Source organism: Erithacus rubecula (assembly GCF_903797595.1).
Source record: "Erithacus rubecula genome assembly, chromosome: 1".
Taxonomy (NCBI): Eukaryota; Metazoa; Chordata; class Aves; order Passeriformes; family Muscicapidae; genus Erithacus; species Erithacus rubecula.
Window position 1 is genome coordinate 34181115 of NC_136658.1, and position 5866 is coordinate 34186980.

At 35.9% G+C, this 5866-nt stretch overlaps 1 long non-coding RNA gene across 1 annotated transcript; it reads left to right on the forward strand.

Annotated features, from left to right (window-relative positions):
- LOC306810215 lies at window positions 1–3703 on the forward strand. The gene is made up of 3 exons (XR_013776408.1): window positions 1–131; window positions 1572–1687; window positions 3566–3703. It is a non-coding gene; the product is annotated as an uncharacterized lncRNA (long non-coding RNA).
- Window positions 3704–5866: the final 2163 nt, after the last annotated feature.

Genomic DNA, 5866 nt, shown 5'->3' on the forward strand with positions numbered 1-5866 from the left:
CTAAGGGCTGTAACCAACTTCTGTTCCCTCCACCGAGGGAAACATAGGAAGTCACTGAGATCCAGCAACAAAAAAGTTATTGAAAAATAAATATCCCCTGATGTGAGGCACATTACTGTTCTAAAAGGCAAGTATGACAAAGCTGAATTTATTGCAGGGCAGTGTTTGCTGCATTTTGATTAAGAAGAGGAAAATTTACATTTGCATGTGAATGTGTTGCAGTACGCAAACAAACGCAACAAATGAAAGAAATAGAAAAGGTGTGACACAATCAACAAAAGTGTCAAGATTTGTAGCTGATGAAAAAAGCCTGGAATGCATATGAAGATAATAGTTTGTTACTGGATGCCTTGCTAGGAAAAGATAAATATGTATTCTTTATGAACAAACACTTTTTGTAAATACTTATTCTACAAGGAGGTGCTTGCTTTCTTCATGCATTTTTCCATTGAACATTTTGCTTTCTGCAAGTCTAGCTCCAGCTATTAAAAAAAGAAAGGAATAGCATAGATATTAATGATATGTTTTCTTCAATTCATTTATATAGAAAATTAATTGTCCAGTAATTCCAATTTCCATCATAAGGAAAATATATTACATAACTTTGAAAGACATGCTCTCATTCCTTCAAATAAGATTTCTTCTTATCATTATTCATCCTTTTTTGTGTGAATTATTATGAACACTTTATAAACTAGAATAGAGGAATAACATTTACTTTCAATTATGCTAGGCTTTTGGAATTACATCAGTAATTTGTTGCCTGAAAGCAGTTTCACTGTTTAAATGTTATTGAAAAGCAAAAGTTTGTTTGGTTTTTTTTCTCTCACAAATTCAATTTGAAGTACATTAAATCATTTAAATAGTGAATTAGATACTTGAGTATTCTTGAGCAGATTTTTTGGATGTTCTTTTATTGCCCTACTCTCAGTGGAATTTTATTTATTCTTGTCTGCTTTAGAAGGCAAAAATGTGAATTGTGGTATCAAATAAACAGTTAATATTAATTATTTTTCAAGAATTTAGAATGGAAATATTTATAACGTTGTTTAAAATCCAACGGTCAATAAACAGCATATTTTTTTAATAATTTAATGCCAAGCTAACTTTGTTATTTGATTAAGAAACACAAAGGGAAGGTGCAATACACTTGCCAGGAATGAAATGCATTTACATTTTCCTTCCAGTAATGGTAATGGACTGACATCAGAAGCAAAAAGAAATAAACAAACAAGATACAGTCAATTTTCTGTGAAAATGAAAAACATTTTTCTGTAATTAAATTGCTTCCCAGAGGAAATAAATTTTTCAGTTCAATGCCACAGTTTTCATCAGCTGACATTCCCCAGCATCTACAAGGAGAGTGCTGAAACACTAAGATACTAGCATTTTATAAGATTTTATTTGACAGAAATTAATGCTTTAATAGGAAAAAGCTAGTTCAGCATGACATTATTTGTATGAGCTGCTTGCTGTTCACTTTGTTTCTCAATGTTTTTCTCCTTTCCTTGTCTTGCTACACGTTGATGAAGGAATTCATGGACATTCTCATCATATTTCTCTGCAGGTAGAGTTGCATGTCATCTAGATTGTCCTTCAACCAAGACATGCTTTCATGAGTAATCTGAGGACCTTAGCTATCCATCTAAAATTTCCAGACATGCAGCAATTTGATCAATATATAATGGTGAGTTTTAAACTCTTTTTTTGGAGCTAGGCCCTGCATGGAGGCTTTTTGGGATTTTTTTTTTTTTGGGTGTTTGTTAGGTTTTTGGTGCTGTTTTTGTGAGGTTAGTGTTGTTTTTAGGGTGTTTTGAAACATGATCATTTGGTTTTCAAGAAACCAAAGCATAGTCCATGGTGGTAGTGGAGCAAATAAGAAAACCACAGAATTAATCCCAGATCACTTAGGATGACCATTAGATCTAAAGCTTATCATTGAGTGGCATCTAATATTGAACCTATGTGTTTTGTCCTCAGTCCAAGGAGATTTAGTCCTGTATTTTCTTCCCTACCACCTTTCCAGGTTTCCAGGGTTCCCAGGGTAGGCTGGAGTGTGGACATGCCACTGAAACTCTCTTCCAATGCACTAAATGATGCCAAATTCAGGCAGTAAAAAAGAGGGAGAGCACAAGTAATTTTTTTACTCTGTTACGATGGAGAAGCATAAATAAAACCTGAATTTCCACTTGCAGTCCCAGCTCCTCACATTGCTGCTGAGTAGAACATTAACAACCTAACACAACTTGTCAAAAAGAGATGGTCCTTAAATTAGTTCATCAGATACTTAACCTTCTTCCTTTGTGTCACACAATTACAGTAGAAGCAGGTAGATTCAGAAAATCATGTATTTTATTAGTATTCAATTAATGTTTTAATTTAATTTAATGTTTTAATTTGAGATGCAGAATTTCACAGTGCATCTTCTGACATGCTGTGATGTTTCAAGATGTGGTAAACATTTGTAGGGCATTAAAAATGCAACTACAAAAATCCAAGGCTCTCATCCATTTTTCTCAAACAAAGCTTTGGTAGGTAATTTTCATTGTGATTCAAAATGCCAATGTCTTTTGTGAAAAGACATTCCTTTCATTTACCAGAAACTCAGTGGTGGGCAGTAAAGGAATACTGTAGTAGTGGAAGTTGCCATGGGCAAAGTAGAAACTTCAGACAAAGTTTGTCAGGAGGTGCAAAAACGACTCCCTTGCTTTCTTAAACTCCTTCTCAGAAAGAAACCTAGGTGCAACTGGATTGAATCTTAACCCTGGACTTGGTCAAAAGGATTTTAGTATGTGCAATTGGTCCTTTATAAGATTTTGTCCCACAGGATTAAGGATATTAAACCAAATGTATTTATATTATTAAAATTATCATCTAAATGGGTGATGGTGATGGTGATGATTAGACTAAAAACCTTAATCAAAATTATTTACTACACAAATAGCTGCAACTACTAGGATAGTGCCTTCTTAAAGGAAGCAATGATGTTAAAGTTAGAAAGAAAATTATTAAGTAGAGGTTGATTTTACTTACCCATACCCAGTTGCGGGCAAATTTTGTCCAGCCTCAAGGGGAAACCTTTAGTGTCCCCACTCAAGGGAGGCAATTCCACACACACTCTGAGAAGGGGTGTGGTAGGAGAACCTGCCATTAGAATGTGGGTCTGGGCATCAGTCATGTGTCTACAGGCCAGCAGTGTCATCTCACTGTCACCACCAGTGTCAATCGGCAGCCTTAGATAAGTTATCAGTACTGTGACTTGTTGATTCCTTTGCCAGGAACTTTGTCACATCATCACCAGTGCCAGTTTCTGTCAGGAAACATTGCACTTCTTCAGCGTTTAACTTTGGCTTTGATGAGTCTCAGCATTCCCCAGCACCAAAAGCACAGTGAATGCCATCCTCCTGCCACCAGTGATAACTTTTTAAATAAAGGATTGCTCAAGCTGTTTTACCTCCACTTAGGCAGAGCATCCTGCTACCATAGTAGATGCTCTACCAGCATAGCTCTGTTTCAAGTCTATTGCAGAGTCCATGACTTCCTGCTTGTTCTACTTCTGTGCCAGCTGCTCTTGCTACATCTGCATCTTCTCCCCATCCTCTCTGGCATCTGCATGCAGTAAAAGCAAACCACACATTCCTTCTCCTCTCCCTGAGGGATAGCATTCCTTGGGACAGTGCTTCTGAGCATTTGGGATTAGCAGTCTCAGGTGAGTGGGGAAGGTAGAGGCTTGCATACTTGATAGTCTTGCATAAGAAAGTGTCTCAGAAACAGGTTCTGCAGCCCTTTCTTTGAGATAAAGTTCTCAAGGAATACTTTGATGTCTCAGCAAGATTGTGCAGGAAGGATGAAAGGAAGGAGAAGGGCAATGATGCCCACAGCTGGAGTCACTTTAAAGCCTATTGAACTGTTTCTAAGAGGTTTAGTAAAAACATTTATATTTGGTATTTTGTAGGAGCTTGAACAGTATCGTGTGTATCATGTGTTGCACTGATACAAATATTTACCCATTCAGCGGAATGTAATTCCTGTAGCATTTTGCAATCACCATCTTCTATTCACCAATCACACAAGTGTGAGGTGAGATACACTGCAAGGGCACCACTCATACCTGGATGGGAGTGCTGAGCACCTGGATGGTCACCACATTCCCTAGGGCACAAAAATAGACATCATTCCTGAGCAGTGTTAGCACAGCAGTGCTGCAACAGTTTATCACATCTTCCAGGCAAATCTGTGTATCATGAGTGCTGTTGGTCTATAGACACAGCACTAAACTTAATCATTTTTAGCAAAAATCCACAATACATGTGCTTATGTATCTGTAAAAGCATGTGCATTCACTCAGAGTAACATCTTTTTGTTGTAGGCACAACCAGAGAAATGATTGTGATGCTAAGTAGGAAAAAGCATCTTAATGGTCCTAGAAGCATTTTATAGTTTTATTCATTTGTTTTATAACCCACAATATTTCTAAGTGGAATTATTTTCAAGTGTAAATGCCAATAGCAACACTTTTTGCATCCGTTCCTTTGCTATGATTGCTGTAGCAATTTATACAGTTTATTTATACACTTCATCTCTTTAAATAAAGAACTCCCTGTTGTTTGGCATAAAATTTTTCTAATTCAACAAAGAATCTGAACCTAATACAGAGAAACTGATGTTCTTGCTGAAGAATGTTTTGAATGTTTACCTGCTGTTCAATGTAATTTCTAATTATAGAATTCAGATTTTTCTACTGAATGCCAAGACAACATTTGACTTTAGGTTTCTCTTTGACCCTTTTTCTTTGTCATTGTCTTAACTTCTGTAGAAGTTAAGAATTGGTATTTAAAATCTCTGTTGTTCAAAGAAAGTAAATAACCATGTATTTTAAGAAGCAGGGGTTACTCTCATAACCTTCCTGCAGCAGAAGCAAAGACAGCAAGAATGACTTACCTGGGCAGATTTACAGAAATTAAATAAAACCAAAACAATAATAAGCAGAACACTTGGAGATTTCAGCACTGTTCCACAATAGTTTAGACAACTTATATAGTATATTACTTTCTGAAAGCAAGAATAATTGACAAAATATTAGCATTGTTTTTCTAATCACAGCTGTTGCCCTTCTGTTACTTTCATTATTTTAAGATGACCTGGACAGATATTTCAAAGGAGTGTCAAACGTACTGAAGTGTGATCAGTGCAATTCTAATTTAGCTGGAATTTTCTCATGCTTTGATTATCAAACTACATAAATTAAAGAAACCAAAGAGGGTCGTATACTGATGTATAACAAGGATCATGCTACATGCAAAAAAAGGAAAAACCAAAATAATTTTGTAATATAACTTGGTTGGTTATTACATTAAACATTGTCTACTTGTTATTTCAATGAACTAAAACAAAATAATAATGAACAGTACAACAGCCTAACTTAGAAGCTGGGAAGTTTGGCTTTTGCATTGGAGCAAAAATTCAGAAACAATATTGCAATATTCTATCTAAAATGCATCACTAGTTTTACACCAAGGTTCTTGTGCTTAAGCTTAAAAACACACTTAAAAGAAACGTTATCATAGAATGGCAGAAGTACATTTTATATATAGAAGTAGCTACTCATTTTAAGAACATCACCACCACTGGCAAACACCCTCCTTCTCTGTGACTTTCCATATTTTCCAAAGATAGGAGGGACGAGAAGATGAACTAAAGTCAAAGCAAAAGATATCAAGGATACTAATGAGTAGAATAAGTGGTGCAAGCCCACCAGCATGACAAAGTTTTTGTGAGCATGGTACTGAAGGATTTTAATCAGGCCATTTAAGTGGCTTTCGGTATTTTTACAGCAAGCTCCTTTTAGCCAGAGTGACACAATGGG